Genomic DNA, 25,570 nt, shown 5'->3' with positions numbered 1-25,570 from the left:
ATATTTTACGCTGTTATCTTTCCGATAAATACACACAGTGCGTTGATTTGTGTGTGTGTGTATGCTTACATTTTTATTTTAACTACTGTAGGCGCAGAGCGGACCACATGGTGCGCCAGGCGGCTGCGCGCAGCCGTTATTGAGCGCTACCATCTAGCAGAAAAAATTGAACTTACAACTGCATAAAATTGTATTGCGTACTATAAACAATACGTTGTCTTCATTAACAATTATACTTATTATTTTTTTACATTATGTTAAAAAAAACTACTGTACACATACGTTTTTTGAAATTTCTTTTAAAATAAATAACTATAGAAGCACCATGCTTCTTGATACGAACAATGTTTATATATATATATATGTAATATGTAAATGTATTAATCCTTTTACTTTATTATATTTCTGTCACCGTGGTGACAGATAATTGAGTAAGATTATTAATTTTTTTCTTTAATGAATATCTGTAAATTTTATCACAAACATGAGGATACAAACGCATCAAGGATCCAGAAGGCCGACCCCCATGGGTGGACGGTCGGGCGATCAAAGCGAGACCTGACCGTCTTTTCTCAGCGTGTGATAAGTTTTTGCATTCCGTCACTAAAAAATTCTGGTGGTCTTTCTCGAATGCAACTGGCCACATCTTCTTTCACCTCATCGTCGGTAGTGTAATGATTACCTTTGAGATCCCTCTTGAGATGAAGGAAGAAGTGGAAGTCGCACGGAGCCAAATCCGGCAAGTATGGCGGATGCGGAGTAGGCTCAAACTTCAGATTTTGTAGTGGCGTGCGTTGTGTGAAGCCACGCATTGTCATGTCGCAAGATTATGGGGATGGTGGCCTTTCGAACGTAATATACTCGTCGTGTGAGGTGTCTTAACGTCTCAATGACCGTTCGGAGTTAACAGATGTCCCCTGTTACAGATACTCAGTCACATAAACGTGTTTGGCGCCCCAAAACACCGTAAGATGGACTTTCTTTGCCAAGACTTGAATTTGAATTTTTTGGGTTTTGGCGATTCGTAATGTCTGTATTTTATGCTTTGCCTTTTTTCGGGGTCGTAACGATGTACCCAACTCTCATTCCTGGTCACAATATTGAAAAGGACGTTTTTTCTTTCGGTACGATAGCGCTGTAAACGTTCTTCGCAACATTCGACACGACGCTGCTTGTTTTCGTCCGTCAGTTTGCGCGGTACTCATCGTGCGCTGATTTTACAGTAACCCGGTTGCTCGTTAATGTGGCCCGCTTGTTCTTTAGATATGCCAACTGAATAGCGATCTGTTGTGGGTGATTCGCCGGTCACTTCGAAGCAAATCGTCCACCTGCTTTCAATGTTTCTTGTCGGTCACAGAAACTGGTCGTTCGCTGCGAGGTGCGTCCTCAATTGTCGCTTTACCAGCTTCACATTCACGAAATTTCAGCACCTCCCACCTATTCACAGTACTTCTATCGACAGTTTCACTACCGTAAACCGCTTGTAAACGATCAAAAGTATTCGTAGGATTCACATTTTCTGCTGTTAACAATTCGATCGCTCGACTCTATTTTAACTGCTACTGAAATCAAACCGGTAAACGGATTTCAATGCATTATCGAAGGTTTGTAGAGGGGGATTTTAGTTATCATGTGCTCTGCCACGCCCAACTCGATAGTACCTTTTGTCTCCGTGTAGCACGCTAGTGTGCAAAATTTATCAGCCCAGCCTCGTACAATAAAACTGAACGGGTTTAGATTTAACCGATTACGGTCTTTTTTTCACCATGTTTTTACATTTGTTTTGTAAACTAATCATCCATTTTTTAATTGGAAGCATCCACTTCCTATTGCTCGGGACCTTTTTACTCTCTACCGGGTTTTTCTTATTTTATATATTATTATTATTATTATTTTTTTTTTGTTACGATGGTTTATTTCGTTACAGATTATGTGAATACAGATTTTCGGTACGGAATTAAAATTTCATGTTACTTTTCAGCAGTCGGTTTCCGGACTTCGTATTTCTTTAGCTTCAAAGGCTCTTATCTCTTCTACTCTTGGTTCTTTCAATATCTTAGGAAGTTAATTTGTAGCCGGATCCTTAAAATTTGGACGGTCCCGGCAACTTTAAAAAATAAACCAAAAAAAAAACCAGTAGTAAAGTTAGTAGTTCCTTTTTAGATATTGTGTTATTCAAAAAGAAGTAGCAGATTTTAAATATTTATTTCTAATGAACGACAATAGATAGAGACGCATATGATACATCACTGAATAGAGGAAAGTTGAAAGTTTTAATTATTAGTTCCGATGCCTGCGGTTTGTTTACGATGAAATGGCGTCGTGGAAGAAAATTCCTTTTGTGTGCTGCTGGGTGCATTTCATTGTCAGTTCAACGAAGAGCCGCCTCGTCGTAAACAGATTTACAGTCGGTACAAGAAATTCGTAGAATGTGGTCTCATATGGAAAGGGAGAAGCCCGGTCGTGCTCGCACATCAGATGAAAATGTCGAGCGTATCCGAACCGCTTTCGAACGTAGCCCTAGGAAATCCGTAAACAGAGGAAGCAGAAAACTTGGAATTCTGCAACCGACGATATGGCATGTGCTTAAAAAAGTCTGCATCTGAAACCGTATGACAGCGACCTGATCTTACTCCTTGCGTTTTTTTTCTGTGGGGTTTCATAAAAGACAGCGTTTACGTACCACCTATGCCTGCTACTCTTCAAGATATGCGAAATTGAATCGGTTACAGCAGTGAATTCAATAACGAGGGACCAGTCAATTTGTATGCGGCAAGAAATAGACTATCGCCGCATAAGAAACGGTGCTCATGTTGAATGCGTAAAATAAAACTTTGAACTCTCCTTATTTAGTGATGTATCGTATGCGTCTCTATCTATTGTTGTTTATTAGAAATAATTATTTAAAATCTGCTCCTTTTTGAATAACCCTGTAGTCTAACGTCTAGTAAAATATGAAATTAAATTAAATATCTTAACCCTTTTATTCGAAAAGAAAAATAACTTCATTTTGGGAATTCCGAGTTCGAATTTCTGTCTCGTTTAGTCTATATATTATGCGAAACTCGATTTTCTCCTTTACTTTATAGAAACGATAAAAATTAATATCGCTTATTTTAGTAGCATTGTTTTTCTAAACCGTCTTTGTTATTAAATGTTAATATTGAAGGTCAGTTTAAACAGGTTAATGAACTCTAATGTACCCGATTAAATAAACCGTTTGTAAATGTTATTCGTACCGACTAAACGCAACTTATCCTGTTTTCTATTAACATATAATCGCGTTTTTTTTTGTTTTTGTAACTTACCGCTTGTCATTTGCGTTAAACTATTTTAAATTAATGCCAAATAATTAAATAAAAAATAAATCCGTTTTCTGGCCTTGTCGTGAGTTTTATTTATTATTCCTTAAAAATCTGACGGGATTGCCGTATATTTATAGATTGTCAATAAACGTTTGTAATAATAAGATTGCTATCGATCGAGTTATAACTTTTCCGATCGGTTTGAGACTTAACCAGATCGCTATATAATATAAAAGTAACAAATTTTTGCCGGTCTTTTTTTATTTTCCTATTGCATTTCTATTAATCTGAATGCGATTCCATTTTTATTTACTGAAATTCTTCTTTAAAAAATTGAAACAAATATCCCTTTCTTAATAATTCACTTCTCGTTACTCGTATAAAACGCGGAAAAAATCCTAAAAATATACCTTACTGAATACTTAGTAAGTGATTTTTCCTCATCACCGTACTGGATGTTTTGAAACCACGGTTTTACAGTTATCGGCAGTTTTTCAACAAAATATATGTCAACTAACTAATTTCAGTGAAGAATTTTAGAAATTATGAATACCGATATTGATAATCTACAGATAATATTGATTATCTACAAAATAATTTTTGTAGAATCGCATTCTTTTTTCCTTTCAACCGGACTCACTGCTAGATTAACAAACATTCATAAGCTTTTTTGTTTTACGGCCCGGTTCATGACGGACCGATTATTAGATTTCCTTCAATCTTTTAAAAAGTTAATTTTATAATTATTTTAACACAGGCCCAAATTTATGTAAGATTTGCGCTGTACGAATTTGCAAAAAACGTCGATTAAAAACCCAGCGAATCCAAAGATCGATAAAAATACATTTCCTGTTGAAGCGAAGCGTTATTTGAATAATATTATTTCAAAAACGTCCAAATTTGGGATGGATATTGAGAAAAAAATTGCTTATTTGGCAGTTAATAAGATATATTTGTGGAAATCTTTTTCTATGTATCGTACGGCTGTAAATTAAAATTATATCGGACTAAAATGTAATTGAAAAAGGTACTTTTCTTCTGATTATTTTTTCTGTTTTAAGAAGATTTTATTGCCTTAGCAATAAAATATCAGCCTCGATTTTTTTACCTTTATTTTGAAGCGCGTTGTTAAGCTTCAGATTTATGTAAAGATATACCGCGACTACGAAGTTTGAATTTTAATTTGATGTGGCTTAATTTTTTTTTTTTGTAGAGAAATATTATTTAGTGTTACTCGTGTTTAAAAAATATTTTTTTAACGTAACATAAATTTAAACAAAAATTAACATTAATATATTAAAACTAAATTCGTTAATAATTGTGGCCGGTCGACCGCTATTTGTGAAAGTTTACTATTAAATTAGCGTCTAATAGATTTACGTAGTGTTGAACGACTAAAAATACGTAATATTGATTTTACAACTAGTGAAATTTTCTATTCGTTTGAATAATTATTTATTTAGGTATACAATCGCTTAAATAGTAATCGCATCGTTTAGAGCTCTTTATTTTGTAATACGAGTATTTTTGTCAGATAAATAAATGAATATTTACGTGAAATATTTTTTCTATCGGATTTTCTTGTAATTATGTTTTACTCTTTTTTTCTAAACAGCGTTGATTTCCTTCATCGCTTCGCGTTCATATTCGTATAATATCGATCGTTGTAACGTTTGTATATGCCGCTAAGTAATCCTTCACCGTTGATGAATTGCTGTTGCCTGTTTTGACTTTAACTTCCCCTTAATCGTCCCCCAAACTTCCATCTTTAACGCATCACGTGGTTGTAAAAGGTGAAAGAGGGCGGATCCGGAATTCACCCTTACACCTTTTTCTTCTTTTAGGGACTTAACCGCCTACGGCTAGTTAAGATAGCTACCGGTAAGTTTCCTTTGTGTCGACGGCTTTAATTTTTTGATATAAGTTCCGTTCGTTTTTGTTTATATTCCTTTTACCGTTGTCGTTTCATTAAAGGGTTAACGATTTTCTAAATTTGCCGAGAAAGATCAAACGATTCAGTTTGTCGTAAAACTAAGCTAATATGTTAATTTTAACGTTCTATTAAATTATTTTCCCTTTCGATAAGAAATTTAATAATGTTGAATCGTATTAGATTATATAATTTTGTTTTGCGTTTAAAAATGAACTTTACTTGCCCGATTAGATTTTAGCTGATTTTTCTGCGACGTACTCGAGTTTATTCTTATTTAGATTCCTTTTTCGTCGTGTTGTTTTCGGTATTCTTGTTGGAAAATTAACTGTTTTCCAAGGAAGAGAGTTTCAACCCGACTTTTGTGTTTTATTAAACTGTTCTTTTCACCGAATACAAAACTGTTTTGATAATAATTTTTGTTTATTTTAAAGGCGAGTTTTGTCTACTAATCTGGTTTTAAGATATTCAACGTAACCTACGTGGGAAGTTTAAAAACATACGACGTAGACGATTTGAAAATTTTTCTTCAGTATTTTCCTTACGCGAAAATTCAAGAAAATGTCTGTAAACTTAGAATAAAATATGATAAATATACTCGCTTTCTTAGCTTACCGCTCGTTAATAATCGCTTTACGTCGTGTCTACATTATTTTTCTTCATTTTGTCAAGGTGCAATTATCTCGCTTTTGGGTTTCGTATGATTATGTTTTTCTCTCACGGACAGTGCTTTTGTAAACTTAAGAATAATTTTAAGTAGAACAAGAAAATCTAAAATAAAATAAAATTAAAAAAATAAAATAAATTTGACGATTTTATTTATAAGGATATGCCTCATTAGAAATTAGACTTTTAAATTAGACTGTTTATTTAAATTTAGCGTAAATTTCTAGAATACGAAATTTAACGAACAATAATATCAGGTAGTCTTATGACACTTCTTCAGACTTTTTTCCTGGGTTTTGAAGAATGCTTTGTTGTATAATACTGATAATCATAGAAGAGCGTCCTTAAAAAATGAAATTACAAAACTTTTTTGTAACTGTATTAGGAGTGAACACTTGTCCACAGGTTGCCAACAATTAATATAAAATTGTAATCTAAAAATAAAAGTAAAAAAAATGTTTCAAAATCATATTAAATAAAAAAAGAAGTTAATTTACAAGTGTATACTACATCTTTTATTAATTATCTATCGATTTCATAATCTATGGATTTCGTGACTTTTGGATCACCCGGTACAAAAATCACGGTGGGGACGGGTTTTTTTTTGTCGTTAATGATTCATTTCCTCTGTCGTGGGGAATAAAATCAGAAAATTAAAAAAAACAATTTATTCTTTGATTTCTCATTAAAAAAAAAGAAAAGGTTCACAATAGAGCTGACAAAATTTTATTAAATATTGCAGCTTGTCGGAATAAACTTTCGCAATACTAACGTATAAAATGGAATAAAAATATCTGTTTCCGGGATTACTTTGATCGTTACATTTGTTATTTCCTTTTTGGAAACCGCATTAATTGTTGTTTACATGTAGGACAGGATGTAACAATCTGTCCTCAACCTTAAAAGAAGAGGCTCTTGTCTAAAGCACTTTACAGGAAAGTACTTATGAAGTAATATACTCTCCGCATAATCTTGAATACGGGCCGGTATCACTTGTTTCAACACTTCTTTTTTTTTTTATACGATAGTCTTTCATTTTAAAAAAAAAATAGCTGTAAAATTTGCGGAGCATAAAAACAGCTGAATCTTATTTGTAACGCTACGTTAATTTTATCTGTTCTTCCAAACGTGTTTATAATTTTTGTTTTTTTGTTTTACTGTACATGTTTTTACAACTGGTTTTACGATCCATTTGTTTCAACTTTCTATGTCATGGATATTAATATTGTAACAAAAAATATGTGATTTGTGAAATAATAACAGTATAATTTTTTTCAGCTCGATTCCTCGATATTAGAGTTTGCCAGAAACATTTTTAGGTAACCTGACATTATGTCAAGTTCTTCTAGAAAATGGCACGGTTATGCTTAAATCTAAAACTCTTCTCTTACTACGATCGCTAAGGAAATGAAGAGTGAAGTAGTATCACGCTGCATTTTTGTCGAATCGAATGTGTTGTTACCGGCATTAAAATATGTCAAACTCATTGAAATTAAAATGGCATTAGAAAAAAGGTGGGGCCTACGGTCTGCCGTGAAAATGTTACGCGGTTTATGTTTCATTATGTATGATTTTGTTGAATGTTTTTGCCGCTTGTAACTAAATAAGGTTCATGAATCTAGCCTGCTAACAACAAAAACGTTTACAACGAAAAGCTTCAAAATACTGAACATTTTTAGCTATTTCTTGAGTAGTGATTTTTTAACACAGCGTAACCCAATGTTTTCCTTTTTTATCCCCAAAACACAAATATAATTTTAGAAGTATAAATCGTTCGTAGGAAATCGCTCAAAGTATGAATCGTTCGTGCGCTGCGCGCAGCCGCCCGGCGCACCACCATTGGTCCGCTCTGCTCAAAGCTGCTAGAATAAAAATGTGAGCACATACAACAAACAAACTGACACACCGTTTGTGTTTTTATCGGAAAGATTCGGTTTTACAAATAACATTTACTCTTAGGTATTGTCTGTCCGGTGAATAACATCGCTATCAGTGAAAGTTACCTTTTTTTGTACCTTGGTCGTTTTATGTTTATCGCTGCCATAAGAAACACCGAAACCAATAGTGTACTAATCCTTCTTTTCTTAAAGCGTATCTGTTGTAAATGTTTACAATCACCTTGGCTGCGGAAAATTGTCGATCGTTATTTCGACTATTCGAAATATTCTTCCGAGGACCTATGTCCTAGGAAGTTTTAGAAAACCGATTGGTAGGTTTTCCTGCCGACATTTCTCTTTTCAATAATTTTCCTTACAGTACTATCAAAAATAAATGAAATGCACTTCATTTTTCGTTACTTTAACGAGATGTCAAAGCTTCCTCGTTTTTACTCGGTCGATAACTCGTCGTCTTTCTACACGAGGATTTATTTGAAGAGTTAACAACTGTTCGAGACCCGATTTGTTCTCAATAAACACCCGAAATCTATCCGATGATCATTTATAAACGTTTAAACATGTTTACTTGCTATAGAACGGAGAATACGAGGTTTGTTCAGAAAATAACCGAACATTTTTAATTACGCGCCAACGGAAATATTTAGTGACGTTTTGTGTTCCGCATTACCACCTCTGAAACCCCCATGTTCTTGGATTGTTCGTATCTCGTTTAATTCTCGTGTTATTGTTATTTAAATGCAAATTGTTTAATATTAGTAGCGATTTTTGTATATATTCGATTATGTGAAGCAAAAATACAAGGTAAAACTTTGCGAGAAACCGGCGTAAACTTTCACAGAAACGTTTGAAACAAGCTTACGGAGATGATGCTCTGGGGGTACGCGATGCTACAAGATGGTTTTCACGATTTAAGACTGGTCACCAGTCAATCGAAGATGACCTTCGACTTCAACCAATGACACCCGCGTTCAAAAAACCATCGATCCAGTGCATGCAAATCGCCGATTGACTGTCGAGCGGATCGTGAAAAATTGAAATACAAACATTAAAAAAAAAAAAAAACTTGAAAAAGAAAAAACTGTGAATGAAAACTTTACTTGCCTCTTCCAAAGTTTCATATAAAGTAGCCAGATGTAAAAAACCTCACACCATTAGTGAAGAACTTATTTTACCAACTGCAATTGAGATTGTCGAAACTATGTTTGGAGATAATTTTGCCAAACAATTGCAGTCCATACCGTAAAAAATTGCGTCGGAATATGCACCGCACCGGTGGTGCTCGTTCAATGTCTGGGATTCCAAAGTATAAAAATTTTCACTCTGTGTCTGGATACATTGCCCGATCCACAGAGAAGCTCTGGCTTCCGATGAAATGAGTCCTGGTGGGAATATTTGTAACGACGTTTGTAACCGTAGTAAATTTTATCAAAATGAGACCCCTAAAATCAAGACTGTTTTTGGCACTTTGTAAAGACATAGGTGCAGAATATTCATCGTTACTTTATTCGTTATATCGTTATTTTATTGAGAGCGAAGCAAGATGGTTATCACTTGGGAAATTTTTGCAAGGTTTTTGAAATCTCCATTTTTCTGGAAGAGCCAAACGAACCGGAAACGAAAAGTTTCAAGATGGTTTATTTGTGATGGATCGAGCTGCTTGGTCGACATATTTGGAAAATTAAATACCTTGAATTTTCAATCCAAGGAGCAAATACACATATGTCGGATACGAGTAATAAAGTTAATGCTTTTTGTAAAAAGATGGAATCGTGTAGAAATTTGAAGCATAAACGCCTAGAAAATGTTTGCAAACGTGGATGAATGCGTTAAAACTTATAAGGCAGATAAACAACTTGCATAAGTTGTTTTTGAAACCGTTGAAAATCGTTTAGTCGTGCCGGCAAAGAATTTTAAAAAGTATTCTCTTGCTGACGACAACTCGGTACCAAGTTACGAACGGGTTAGGGATCCGTTTCAAAATACTCCGAAGGGCTCCCAACTCCCGAAGAAGTCTCCGTAGACTTCACGGCAAGTGGGGAAATCAAAAGACAGTCTAGTAATAAATCGCTCTTTGAATTTTGGGCCGGGGTGGATGATGAGTTTTTTGCTCTGTTAACAAGAGCATTTCGTATACTATTACCGTTACCGTTTTCAACATTCTACCTTTGCGAAACCGGATTTCTGCGGTGGCTGCTGTGAACACAAAGTATAGATTTCGGCTAACTATAGAAAAAGAACCCTGAGTGTCTATTACTAATAGTAAACCTTCCTTCGAAACAGTTTGCTCTGAAAGACAGGCCCAAGAGAGTCGCTGATAATTATTAAACTTGTTTTTAATATAGTATTGATAAATTAATTATTAAATACATTGTGCAGTACTGAGAATCCTATTTATAGGTGTATTATGTAAGTGTAAATGCGTATTATATTATTTATGTCAGAATGTGTTTGTTTTGCTTTCCTTTTAGTAAATTAATAGATTTTTAAATAATGTTTTCTTTTCGATACGCTCGCGCTCCCCATTTAGTGTTATCACATTCCCCTACGGAGGCGCACCCCACAAGTTGAGTAAAATTGCCTTAAAGTAAATTCGTCACGGACCTTAAAGGCCATTTCAAATGAAGCTATCTAGAACTGCTTCGCGAAGTGGAAAAGCCGCCGGGAAAAGTGTGTGAATAGGGGAGGGGACTATTTTAATGGGAACAAGAACCAATAATCTGTAAATCGATAATAAAGATTAAAAATAATAAAGTTTGGTTATTTTCGGAACAGACCTCATACATAACATTAAAGAAATTTGATTGTAATCGCGGCTTTCGATAACATTCTCTGTTTTCTCGAACGTAACCCTGACTATTTGAATATGATATCCGATTGCCGCTTATAAACAGAAGGGGCAACCGCACGCAGATGTACTGCCGTTAATTTTTAGGTAGTATTTAGAAAAACGCTAGAGATGATCCGATTTAAATAATAATTAAAACATTTTATCGCAAATATTATAACCTAAAATCTTATGCGTGTTGATAACGTCATTTTAAAGCGTGTAGGATAAGCTATCGACGATGTCGTTAATCTTTTTCGAAATTTACTTTAAAATTTTTAATTTATTTGCTTATTTATTGAAATACTTTTTACCGTTCAATTTCTTATTTAATGAAACCTAATAATGGAATGTTTTCGATCGATTCAGATAAATTAGCAAAAAATAATTTAAAAAAGTAAATATATATATTTTTTTTTATAAGCGTTACGAGATGTAAAGCGAGAAATTTGAATATTTTGAATCTACGTGCTGTGTAGTGAAGCGAATGTATATACGTTTGCTATTTAGTGCGTTTTTCTACCGTGTTAAGTGTAGATAAACCGTATAATATGAAGATTTTAAATGAACTTTGGGTAGTTTGAAAAAAGTATATTATTTTTTAGATAAGAATTTATCCTTATTTTATTATATCGAAAACAATTTCAACCCTCATAACTTTTTATTCGTAAACATTTTAAAATTAGTTTTAATTTACAACTCGAAGTATTAAAAAGTTAGACGTTTAAATTTATAAATAAATTTTTTTCTAAGTTGAGATTATAAATGGATATCAATTTGTTTTTGTTTCGATGCCGGTACTATTTTTTACGCTAATAATACTTTAATTAAGTGCAAGAACTTTAAAAAATGGCATCCCATTTATCAATATTTCGCGATTTTTAAAAATACGTAGTCGAATTTTATTTAGCGGTGATCTTTTATAATACAGTACCCGTCTTTTAATATGATCTTAGATATTTTTAATCGCAATATGTAAAACAAACATTTCGGCGTTTAACATTTTTTATACTTTTCTGTTTGTCGGTAGAATAATCGCTGATTTTTTAAAAGTTATTTTAAAAACGTAAATTAGTAAGAATAATTTAGTGTAAAAAAGATGTTTTGTTTGGAATAATGCAGCTGTATTTTCCACTAAGTGGGTTACGAACGGTCGGGTATGCGTATTTGTCGGGCATTCTTTTTAAGATTCATTTTTTATCGTCCGCTTTATTCTATTACGCGAGTATATACGACTCGGCTTAAAATTTTATAGAAATTTTGTGTAGTTGAAATAAAGAGTCGGATATGGACGGTATAAGGGTTTAATTGTAAAATAAGAAACGCTAAAAATTTAATTTAGATTATTTTTCTTGTAATTTCTTGGAAGAATTCATTAAAATGTTTATCGCATCTGTGAACTAGATTTTTGTTTCGATAAATTTATCGAAAAAAATTAATTAGAAATGTTTTAATTTTCTTCTTTTTCTCTAGAGATATTTAATTGAAATTTAAAGATGTTCTCTTACAATTTCTTCAGCGCGGAACAAAATATGTTTTTCTACTCGTTTATTAATAAACGGTTGTAACGTCTGTATTTAGATTTCGTAATTTACAAATTATTATTATTACTATTATTACAAGTAGGAAGTAATATTCGTGTGGTATTTTATGTGCGAATGAATTCCATTGCACATGCAGTATCTTTCGAGACGGGAAGAGAGTATTTTTAGAATTTCTTGTTTATTCTGGATGCAGTTGTTAGATTAGTGATCCTTACGTACACAGACCGAAGGTTGTTGTACTTAGTTTATTATCTTTTACTGCCGACATTAATAAGAGAATAGTTTCTGATTTATGTTGTTTTTACTTTTCGCTAATAGAACGATGGGAAGTACTTTATACTTCCCCCGTGTTACAGATTCTTTAGTAAATGAAGTCCTTATCGGAAGGATAAATAATTATTTCCATTTATTATTAACGTTAAGCGCCGCCGTAATCGTAACGGTTGTCGGTGACCTAATATGAAATAATGAAGTAAAACATGCGGTTCGTGTCGTCAAGATTTCTCACCCGAAAATAGCCTTACGAATTTCAAAAATACTAAATTACGTTGAAAAAAGTTTTTTTTGCCGGTTTGCTCGTATCCAGTGCCGCTTGTCATGCGTAAAGTTAGATAAATTTCTCGATCGACATTCCATTAAAATTTGTTAAATCGATACTCAAACCGTATTTTTTGTTTTTATTAATCTAATTAAAAACAATTAGTTCTTATCTTTCCTCTTTCTGAACAATTTTCGAGACGTATTTCTCTACGCAGCGGTTCCTGACCTTGTTTAATCGGGGAGCCCTTTATGAGAATCACTTTCTGCGGAGGTCAAGGGGAAAATTGGCCGCTCACAAGCGGCGAGTCGATGTGGCGAGATCCGCATTGTCGGACTGTGTGGGAGTTCCGTGATGCGGTTACTTTGTTCAACCGACATCGGTAGTTTATCTAAGGGAAAAGACTCCTGCCGCGCTGCTGTAGGAAGCTAACCGAGAGATGTGGCTAGCTACCAGCGAGATAAAGGCTCCAAGCGCTTTAATGGTGGACAGGTACTTGCTGGCATTCAGCGGCCTAGGCGTGGCAGCGAATTGCTGTCTTTGACAAGATAAACTAATTATTAATAGTCATATATGTTTTAGTAGTTGACGGGGTGCGCCTACCCGTTTTAGTGATATATGACAAGTGGGCGGTGGCACACGCAAGCTAGTGGTGTATGGTACCGCACTTACTCCGCTCACGCTTTTAGGTTAGCTCTAGGAGCTAGTTAGGACACGGGTTGCCAAACTGTTTCGTGGCTCAGTTTGTGGCACAGACATTCGGTCTTATGCTTTAGGGCGACCGAATGGGGCGATGGCGGGAGAAATGCCAAGCAAACCGATATATGTATCTTTGGAAGTAGTGGTGATTTCTAATGATTTACAGGATTTCTTCAGCAAAATTCCCTTTAATATTACATCTTACGTAAGTTGTATCGATACGGCCTAACTGTCCGTCAAAGTTGATTCGTCCGTTCGTGAGAATTTTCTTGTTTTCAGCTTTTCAACAAATTGTATTTCAATATTTTCACTCGTTTCGTTTATTCTTCTGCTAACGATATTGTTACTGAGCGGCATAGGTTTTATCTTTTTCCAGAACCGTTTTAAGAAATGCTGATATTGATGGTTTGATTAAATTCTTTATTGTAATATAATTTTTCCCAGATTTAGCGACGAGTTAGGAAATTTGATAACTAACCTCAAGAGTGCGATTAACAGTTGCAGTACGAGCAGTAAATAGAGATTTTAATGTTGCTTGTTTTCAAAATTTTTTCTTTTAAGTTTGAAAGTAATTCAAAACACCTACCTTTCACCTCACTATCTTTCACCTCAAGACAATCTCGTTTCATTGATTCGTCGGTCAAGCATTGTCGGCATAAAAGACAAAAAGGTGACCGTCGTGGACAGCGGGTATGATACCAAATCTTAAATATTCCTCCGAATACTGACGGATTTTTTCTTGTTTGCACCGGTCATTTTACTATGGGCTGAAAGAAATACATATAAGATCGATTATTAAAACCGAAAATAAATTACTTGTTAAAATAGTGAAGTAGTAAACGTAGATTAAAAAAATGCATATTTAAATGTATGTGACGCATTTACGTCGATGCAAATTTTTGTTATAGCGTTCATTTGCACATTCCTCTGGTGGTCCTGATATAAGCTTTTACTAAATATTTAACAAGTAAGTCATCGTTTAAATGTATCGTTACACGGTCTACATTCGCTGTTTGCGAATATGTTGAGGACTATTTTTCTTTAAAATTAAAATAAAATTGAAAAATGCCAAGGAAAAATGTATTTTTTATTTTAGTAACTACAGGCCAGCCGCCCGATTTTAGCTATTAATGATCGGTGAATTTTTTAGCCTACGAAAAATTCCAGTCCTGACTGAGATTTGAATCCAAAATTCTCTCTATAAAACGCAGAAATATTGCGGCTCGGTTGCGGAGGTCGGATAATAATAATGTTTCCTTTATTTCTAATATAATTTAATTACACGGTTACAATTTTCTATGCAAGGGCGCGTTAGTAAGTTGTTATTAATATTTTAATTAGTTACCGGCTTCAAAAGGTTAACATTTAAATAAATTTTATTTTAAAAAAACAACTTATTTTACATTTCTCAGGGTTACGGTTTGTAGTTTTTGTTTCGCTGCTGAGTTTTCTCATTAACGTTTTGAAATTTTTACCTAACCTCGTTATTTTTATCGTATTATTATAAAAAGAACTATTCTCTTCTGCCCGTTCCTCGATTATATTTACGTGTTAAATTATCTTAACAAATTTCCATTTTAAATTTTAGTTATACTGGGTCGTCAAAAAAGGTTGCAGCGATTTAAAAACGTTTCTCAGACACTACTAGAAATAACCAAACGAGTTTTTTTTTTAAATTTACCGACTAAAAGTTTTTTCATACCTTAAAATATGGACTTAATTCAATATAAATCCCGTCGGTCGCTCTGCTAACATCCAGCCGATGATCGACGTTTGCCCGGATCTGCTGGATCATCGCAGGCGTAACCGTGGCAACAGATCCGTTGTTTTAAATGTAAATTTCTGATTTTTTCACTGCAGGCAATGTTTTTAATGTGTTCCCTTAGAAGTCTAGGGGTGTCAAATTTGGGCTTCTTGGAAGCCAAAGCACAGGACCGGCCCTACCTATCCGACGATTAGGGAATTTTTCATTGAGAGCGCGTCGAAAGCTTAGGCTACTAAAGTGTGGGGGCGCACCATCTTGTTGAAAGATTCCAGCACCGATACGTGCTTGTTCGTTGTGGTCAACTTGCGGGAAAACGTGCAGCTGTAGCCCATGTAAATAAACATTCCCTGTGATAGTAGGCTTGTGAAAATTATCTTCAGTAGTTTCTGAAATTCGATTTTTTTTTAATTGCTACAACCTTTTTCAATGATTGTATATATTGATCGGCTAAATTGCTTCGGTTCTAAGAAATATTTACTTGTAATAAAACAGGTTTTACATCACACTTCAGATTTCACGTTTAAAGTTTTTATTTATATATTTAACGGCATTTTTTTTTTAAATAGTAGCTGCGGTAACTTTTAATATAATTACATTTTATACGTTCGCTTGCGTTGGTGGGAGAAATAAGAACGGAAGCGTGGACTAAGGGGACATTTATGTATAAAATTATTGATTTACATTTTGTCACTTTCTTTACATTCGACGATTCGTTTTTTTTTTGTACCTGTAAATTTCTCGTAGTGATTGTAATATTATTGTCGGGTATTATATTAGAAAGTTGTTTAGTTAAGCCGAAACAGCCAACAACGCTACTATAAAGCGGTCGTTCCAGTCAAGCATTCTTAAATGATTGTAAGAGTGAAAGCGAACGGATTTTAAGTTTGTTTATTTTCTTTTTTTATTGGCATTGTAAAAAACATACCGACTGCAGTTATAATTTTTATTTATCGATCACTTTGTGCTATAAAATGACCGATTAAATATAGACTTACCCGGTTTTCATTAATGCGAGTCGTGCGTTTTAACAGTAGGCTTGTATTTTACAAAATTTTGTGCTCCTGTATATGTTTCTTATGTAAGTTGCGATGTGATAACTACTTGTATTTCTTCTAAAAATTTCTGCGTGTAATTTAATATAAGTTACTGCAGCGGCAATCTTTTTCCGAATAAAAATTTAAAAAACATAATAATAATAAATTAATAGAATTAGTTTGTTTGCAAAGCCCGTTTGTTATCTGACAACGATAATTTTATTTAGCCTACATTATAGCGTATACACTAGCAGGCTGTTCTCAGATCTACTTATCTGATGCTAGATGATACGCGTATAACCGACTTAGATATTGTGTAATCTTTAAAAATCATCTAGTAATAATGAAAATTATCAGACGATCACGTACATGGATGTAGAGCCTTAACCGAAAAGCTTGTAAGCAGCCTGTCATGAAGTAAAGGTCGCTGTTCTCAAAATACTGGCATAGCCGTTTTCAAAATAAGCATCTCATGCCAGGCTTACTAAGGAAAGTAAGAAGTAAATCGGTTCTGGGTATTAGCATGCAGCCTACTGAAATCTAGGAGAATTTCTGAGATTAAAAATCCGTCACTTTAAGAACACTTTTATTCTTTTACCGCCGTATAGGAAACATAATTATCGTAAAAAAAAAAACAACTCCGAGAAGCGCCTTTTGTACTTAGATATTTTTACGCGCATTATATTCAAAATAAGGATTCCGACAAATAATGTAATCCAATACGTTCATTTATCTCTTTAGTCGGAAAACAATAAGTTGTATAGATTGCTTTGCTAAGCGTTTCAGACAGTTATTTTGTAAAATAAATTTGTCTTTTACCATCAGTCATTTGGTTATCGGTCCAGTACTGTTCTCTATATTCTTCTATTTATATTGTTATTTTTCATTCCGTTATCGTTATGTATTTGTGATCTTAGCCGTTCATGCACGTCTTCATGGAAAAGAAAAACTTAGTTTTTGCTTTTCATTTTTCGTCATTATCTGAATTTAATAAAGTATGTAGTGTAAGTAAAATCTAAAGGGGGGTCCTCCTTACAAGTTGCCTCTACTTCCCTCCTCAACTACACTCCTGTAACCCGGCATGCGGAACACACGTTACTGGTTGCTACAAAAGTAAGACGTCCAAATGATATTGCTTGATTTATTATTAATTTTATTTGTTTATTCTACCACATATATTTATTTTTGCTATTATTTATATAAGTTTGTCTTTTAACTATTAATTATTTATTTCATCTGTTATTTATTTATTCTGTTGTATTGATTTATTTATGTGAGCTATTGTATAAATTATTTTGTATGAAATAATTTTATGTTTTACTTTTATAAAACATAGTACGAATTAACGTTGTAATTAATTAATTTTAGTTTATTACAACGCGAATTTAATATTTCTGTAATATTCATAATTTTTTTTAGAATAAATTTAATACCGATTATAGTTAATATTACTTTTATTCGCGGTTTTGTAGTTCTACGTAGCTCAAAAGAATGTTATATTAGTTATTGGTGCATATGTGCTGTGTAGAAATAATTTTTGTAAATAACTACACCACGTCAAAGAAAATCATAACATTATAGCCTCTTATAAATAAACAATTCATTTCATATACTGTTGTATCACATCATTGCTTCTGTTTGTTTATAGCAAAACCTTTAGTTTAACATATTTATTTTTTCTGTTTAGCCTCCGCAACCACCTTAAGGTATTACTTCAGAGGATGAATGAGGATGATATGTATGAATGAAGTGTAGTCTTGTACAGTCTCAGGTCGACCGTTCCTGAGATGTGTGGTTAATTGAAACCCAACCCCAAAGAACACTCGTATCCACAATCTAGTATTCAAATCCGTATAAAAGTAACTGCCTTTACTAGGATTTGAACCTTAGAATTCTCGATTTCAAGATCAGCTGATTTGCGATGACGAGTTCTCCACTAGGCCAACCGGTGGGTTTAGTTTAACGTAGTTGGGGAAAACAATATACTTTCAAGAAATAAATACATTACTTCATATACATCTTGAATTAAATATTTGGCGTAAATAATTTTATTTGTAATTACAAATAATTTTGTTAGTAACGAACGTAATTGGTTACTATAATAGTAACCGTACAATTGGATACGGTGCAAGTCATTGCAAATTAATCTGTATGACTTTTGAAATACACCACCTTTGGCTGCTGGTGTGAGGAGAAGTCGCTGAGTAATTTTGTTAGAGCAGTGGAGGGAATGCCGCAGCGCGCAGATATTAAATACACTGTAATACAGTAATGTTTAACTGATTTAATAAAAGGCAATAGGCAAGACGATTTGATTGTTTTATTTGTGTGATTATCGAAGAGTACGGATTTAAAAAAAATTAAAATTGTTTTAATCGGATAACTGCAAACACATCGATCGGGCGGTCGTGGCCGTTTTCATTTGTTCATCCATCGTATTCTCTCGGTAAAGAAATGAAAATGGCATTTTCTCATAGTTCACTGATTACTGCTCTCGATAGTTATTATTAGCGTAACTGCTACCGTTGTACTGTGTTCTAACAGAACACCGCTAAAATAAATGCGTTTATCAAACCGTATTTATATCGATAAATTTAATTTTCCCTCAGATTATCGTAAAATTACTTAGAGAAGTTTTCTTTAGTAGAAACGAGAATCGTATGATAATTTTTTGCCAGCACTTACCCGATTCTTGACTATATATTATCGTCAAAAGAAGAGTTTTATCGTATGTCGACAGCATAATATTGCGATTAACAGTCGTTATAATTTCTTGTTTACAATGAGTAAAATGAATGATGAGAAGGTAAAAAACTGCATCGATAACTCGTTTTAAAGCTTATTCTTTTATTCATCAATTGATGTCCGATATCTCGTAATAAAACCGTTTGACTACTTTCCAAAGAAAAACTATGTTAACGTCAAAGTTATCGGTCGTCTTTGACACGAAGTAACTAAAACGCAATTTACGGCGGACAAATTTTTCGTTTGGAACAGAGCTCTTTTATAGTTTTTTGTTAGCAAAGTTTCAAAACTGTTTTGCTAGGGACTTGGGCGTTAAAAGTTTGTAATGTTGTTTTACGAAGTCGATCTGCATGAAAATATAGTAAAATTCGAATTCGAATAATTCTATTCTTAATTTACATTTGTAAAGTTGCCTGACCGATTTTTATGAAGATTTTTTGCTCATCATAAAACATAAGATGAAGGTTTTGTATTTATAAGATTTCTTTTATACTATATTTTTAGTAATCGAGCGTTCTCGAGTGGTTTTCCTTTTCATAGTAAAAGTGTGCTGCACGTAGTACATTATGACAGTGAAGAATCAGGCCAGGGATCTGCTGTTGAACCTGTCTTTTTCCACCACGAGTATTCCAAAAGTTGTAGCTAGACGTTTCATGCAGATGGACCGTTTTTGCCTTCTTTGGCGAACTTTTAATTGCTCCCATCCACTTTCTGGTCTCTAGCATGTAGAAGTGAATCCAAGTTTATCTATATGAAACGTCGAAAGAACTCGGCGGAATTGTGTGTAAGTAAATCAAAACACTAGAAAACATAAAAATGGAAGAAATTCAGAAGGGCACAAAAACGGATCCTTTTTCTAAGGCTAATAGGTCCGTTTAACAATCGTTCTTTGTAATACTACCAACAACACACATAAAACAAACGTTCCACGGGAAGAATTACCGGACCAGAGTAGGAATTCATGGGAAAATGTAAGGACTCGGACGATCATTGTCACTCTTCCACTGGGCCGGGTTCTGCAAATCAAGAGAATAGGAGTATAAATACTCCAGGAAAGCCGAGTTAAGATGAGTATTGCGCAAAGAGTTTAAACTAGACTATTCAGCGAGTGGTGTACGAAGCGAGTATCGGCATGTGTTCGACGCGATTGAAAGTCGGTGTTTCTAGGTAATTCCGGCGAGGACAGTAGGGCAATGAAGGAAGTTGTTTAGCGAGTTGCAGTATACAATTAGTTAAAGGAGTAAGGTATTAAATTCATTCGTAAACTATAGGTAGTTTTATTTTTTGTGAACAGCAAAGGTATGTGCAGAGATTAGAATTTAGAGAAGTTTAGATTAATTTTATCTTCGAAGTACTACAATGCTGTTTTTTAAAGGTGTAAATATTAACAGAGGTCATTATAATAGTCAATTGTACTGAATTCTGGTTTTTACGATTTACTGCCTGGAAATTCTGACCTATCTTTAAATTCTGTTTTGTATGTAACTATTATTTATTATTAGCATTGATATTTTTTTTTACGATTGATTTGTGCTATTTTGTTTTTGCTCTATATTATTAAACTAATAAATTGTAATTTCATAAACAGTTTCAATCGTCAGTCTTTCAATATCCTGATCGAGCCGCGAACACGCGACAATAGTATTTTCTCCGAGACACAAGTCCCTCAAAAAAACTGCTCGTTATTATCTGTATGAAAAATATCCCGACTCAGGCATAATACTATGGATTAAGTTAAAAGTGATCTCGTTGCCTTTTTAACTTAGCCGTTGCACATAGGCGTGGCGAAATAACCAAAATGTTGGTGGTATTACTCCTTTCAAGTGCTGTATTTGCTGTGTTCCCATTTTTTTTGTGGAGTTAAGCTCTGAGAATGTAAACGTAAGCGGTGCTAGATGTTTTTTTTATCCTGCTACGGTAAACATTTATTTAGGTTTTCGCTGCGCTAAATAGCGATAATATAGAAATATTTATGTATTTTCGTGTCGTTCGAAACAGCGGGATTAAACCGATCAAGTTGAGTATTAGGTAATGTGTAATACGAATATATATTAAAAACGGTTAACTTAAGAAATGTTGTTTTTTTATCGAATAAAATAGAAAAATCTTTTGGCGACCGGTAAAAAATAAGTTTCACATTTTGATACTTTTATGACCGTATGCTCAATGAAATGTTTGTTTTGCTTATCGATAAATTCGGTAAGCAGTCGAAGAACTCGTCTTGACTGGCAGTTCGTTCCGCCCGTCTATCTGGTTGTCCGCCTGTCGTGCGGTGCTTAGTCGGGGTCACCGCCATTGGATCATCTTATTGCGTTCACATCAGCTTCCAGTCTGTCCCCTCCCTTGCGCCTTGTTCCTTCTATCTAGGGCATCCGTACTCGTTGTATTTCGACCGTATCAGTCGCACATGTGCATTACATTACACGAGTATGTAACAAATATGTCTGGAAGATCATTTTTTTTTTTAAGTTAGTGTTACAAGCCATATGTTACGTGTGGAATAACTTATTTTAAAATATTAGTTTGTTACAGCTGTTGTATTTAATTTAAGAGAATCGTCCAAACAGTAACGCATCTCATGTATTTTGTATTTCCTAGTGGATGTCACTATTGTTTAAATTTGTTCAGTTACGTTACGGTAGACGTGGTTTTTTTGCACGTCTCCTAGCTGCCGTATATTAATTATAATTAAGTTGCACGTTAACTATTAGTAATGCTTAGACGTTGTGATATCTTTGCGCTTAAAAAATTGAATAAAATGAATTTTATTTAATTATTATTAAATCTAGCCTGTTGTTTTAGCCGAAACATTACTTAAAACCTATAAACTATTGTGTTCCATTAGGAAGATGATAGCAAGATGGGGTTTTAATCGACAAGCTAAACAAATCCTTAAGTCGCAGCACGGATCCGGCAATCGTTTAGCTAAAACCCAAAGGACTACATCGGGAACAAGGGTTGACAATTAAGGAAAAGAACGGATTCTAAGAAAGAATTGTTAGTCGCTGAAGACTGGGAACGAAACAAACTACAACCCCCAAAGGATTCTTTAAGGCTCTCTTCAGGCACCGGGCTTCCATCTCGCCGGGCGTAATCCCTCATGAGGTTTGGATATCTTTATCGTATACGGAAATCCCACATTACTCACCGGCGATTTTTGGATCGATCCGCTCAAATTAATATCGGAATAAATCGCTTTTCCCCTGGAAAAACGTATTATTTCGTTAAATCTGCCCGCCGCGACCCAGTCGCCTGCATGTAATTCTGATATCAAGAATAATATTAAGCGTGGTTCTACAATAGTACTCCTAGAAATGGCTGTTACGTCGCAGAATCTGGCCGTTGACTGCTGCGGCTCGACCTCTCGGAGACCGGTCGAGCAGTTAAACTCGGTGGATGCGGCCGAAGATCGATCCTATCGACAGGGATTTAGTTTGCTCGTGCTTCTGAAACGAGCAAGAAGCGTTTGGAGCTGTGTCGATCGATCGCTCAGAAAGAAGAAACGGTAGACGACGATGATGATGTATTTCTGATGAAAAGAAGTTTCGCTATATCCGTGAAAAGACCGTCTACTTACTTTATTTATCGGGCAAAAATGGACATTTTATCTACCGTTGCACTACTCTAAGCGTACGAATTTTTTTAACACTGTATCCCACAAACCGCTCCCTCAAGTTCAGTTACAAATTTCGATTTTCCTTCCACTGCGGCTATATCTATGAAGCCTGTGAACGAAAGGGAAGAACATGAAAAAATGAATTTGTTTATATGTTATTAAGACATTTTCGATAATTAAAATCCAAAAAAAAAGTAAACAATGTATTTTAATAAATTTAATTTAATTTTATTCGTTTTAACGGCTAAGTTTTTACGTATAAAATTAATGCGTTTGTTAATGAAATTGCACTGTTGATATCGTTAACTTTCTGATTTAAAACCATGCCGATGTACTGTATCCACAAAAGTTCCTTAATAGTCATTAATTTTTTTTTTTTAAATTCGCCGACAAATAAAAAAGTTAAAAATCAGGGAAGTTGAATATTTTATTTAGAAATTAATCGCTAAAAGTTAGAAATTTTTAGTTTGAAATGTTTTTCTTGTTTGTTTATTTTTTTATCTTTACTGTTTTAACGATACAATGTGTAATCGCACTACGATATGCAACTTTCTAATCTTTCCTTTGCGTTGATCCGCCTTATACTGCATTCGTAATATTTCTTACAGCTCGCTCCTTCATAAAATTTAAGACAAAATTAAATCGTGTAGTCTAAAGTCTTCTCGTCGGTTTTCAGACGATTATTGATCGGTGTTGCTACATAGCTTTCGCTTTTATTTTTTTTTTTAAAGTTCGTTTGACTTGGCACTTCTGGAAACAATTTTGCCGATTCTGCATCCACTGTAAATGCTGCCTGTATCCGACTCATTTTTCCCGGTAAACACACGTGAATTACTTTACACCGCGTATTCAGCCCGAGCTCAGGACAGACTAGTCGGAGCGAAATAGCTCAACGATCACGATCAGTCGTTGCTGACAATCATAGCGGTAGGCGGTTTCAGCGAATTATTACCTTAATGATACGCCCGAGTTTCTTTAACCGAAAATGGAAAATTGTTGTCGATTTATAGAACTAATAGGTTTAAAATTTAGAAGTGGAAGTTTTCAATTTAACTGTAAATCGTTCAGTCAGTCACCTCCCTCCCACCAACTAGGTAAACGCTATTGTTGTACTTAAATCCAACAACGTTATCGTGTTCTTTTCTTCTTCGCGTAGTAATATGATACCGTTAAAATGTAAAATCATAACCTTCAAAAATATAGATTTGTATTCGTAGGTTTTTTTTCGTTTTTCAAATTGTTATCTGTTGAATTATATACTTTCGATGGTTTTAACTCCTTTAACCTACTAGTCGCTCGTTACCTCGCTTCATGTATTTAAAAAAAACGAAAATTACATTGAAATTTTACGTTTTGTTGAAAATATCTGTATAAGTAGAATTTTTTTTTTATTGTTGACCAAAAGAATCGTTACGTATTTGTTTTTTTTTGTAATTTTGATGTTTTCATTCTGTATCGATGAGATTAAGATTCTTTTTTTAAGATGAACTCGAAACGTGAATATAGTTGTAGCGGTTTTATGAAATCGGTTTCGGAGCTTACATTCCTGTGTGTTGTTTTTAACCCGAAGACGTGTGTCTTATTTTAATTTTAGAACTGTTTATTTTGTGCAGGTAACGTATCTTAGAAAAGAAACAAATTTAAATCGTAATATGCTCTTCCGTCTAAATATATATATATATATAAAAAAGTAATTAAGATAAAATTATTTAATTGCATTCTTGTGTTGCTGATGTTACAGTATTTGTTTTTAGTGCATCTTATTGACCGATTTCCTTCTAAATTTATTTCGGAATCTCTTCGTTGAGGTTTTGTTCTGTAGTTGTAGTACAGGAAGGTGCAGCAGTTACAGTAAAACACATGTAAAGGTCTTATATACGAAACTATAAATCCGTGATGTAAAAGTTGTCCGATCGCTACGGTATCGATTCTTTATTGAGATCTCTCGCTACAGTAATATTGTCGAATAAATTTTATTTATTTATGGAAAAAAGAATAATAAATTGTTGAATTCAGATAGTAAAATATTTCTTGAAAATTACATTATCATTGTGAGGTACATTCTTGTTAAGTTAAATATTATATTTAGAGATATACTTAAATAAAAATACTTTTTAGGTGTTGACTTCGGGGTCACAAAAAAAGATCAAAACCGACATGTACCAAGGGCGCTAGGAAAGTTTTGCAATACGACTTTACATTTTATAATGTTTTAAAATAATTTCCACCGCGCATTATCCATCCTTCAAAACCGGTTTTCAAAGAAAGCTTGCCGCATTTCGTCAGAAATCATCGTTCCAAATCCTTAAAAAGTCATCGTCGCTCGTAAAACGCCTCCCTTTCAGTCTGTTTTTCTTTTGGGGGAACGTGGTCGAGGTCAGGACTGCAGGCAAGATGCTCTAACAATTTTATTCTAGTGCTGGCCAAATACCGGCATCAAACTTTGGAGCGTTATAGTGGCGAAGAAACCGTACGTTTATCCTTGAGTTTGGGCGCAACTTCTTGAGAGCTTTGACAACTTTAAGCGCTTCCCTGGTAACTGTCTTTTGAGTTTCCGATACAACTCGCACTAAAAAAAATACGGCCACCGTCCTCTTCTTCACCGATCTGAATATTTCGAACAGCCACAGAGGTCTCCGTCTTCGAACACCCGTACTTTGAACTGAACCCTGGTCGGGACGTCATAATAGTTCACCCGAGTTTCATCACCCGTCACAGTACTATTCACATAGGTGTATTTCCCTCTTCAAACTTTTTCAGCGCTTCACGGCACCGTGAAACACGACGTGACATCTGATCGTCGGTCAGTAATGCGGCACCCGAAAGATACAAAGCTTTCTAACTTGAAGATGATCTCGCAGCACGAGCTGCTGGTACGTTGATTCTCGAGGACAAAATTTCCTCTTTTAAACTTTCGGTATCACCGAGATATTGTTGTACAATGAGGCCAATCCTCTACGAGCGCAAGTTATTTACTTTAAACATCGGTCAGTATTTATAACGCCG

The 25,570-nt window shown here is 34.3% G+C and overlaps 1 protein-coding gene across 2 annotated transcripts in view; it reads left to right on the top strand.

Moving 5' to 3' along the window:
- Window positions 1–25,570, top strand: part of CdGAPr (GTPase-activating protein CdGAPr) — a 446,242-nt gene that overhangs the window by 279,627 nt on the left and 141,045 nt on the right. The gene's annotated exons all lie outside the window — the stretch shown is intronic.

The sequence above is a fragment of the Lycorma delicatula genome, chromosome 6, assembly GCF_047948215.1.
Source record: "Lycorma delicatula isolate Av1 chromosome 6, ASM4794821v1, whole genome shotgun sequence".
Lineage (NCBI taxonomy): Eukaryota > Metazoa > Arthropoda > Insecta > Hemiptera > Fulgoridae > Lycorma > Lycorma delicatula.
This window is presented reverse-complemented; position numbering and strand designations above follow the sequence as displayed.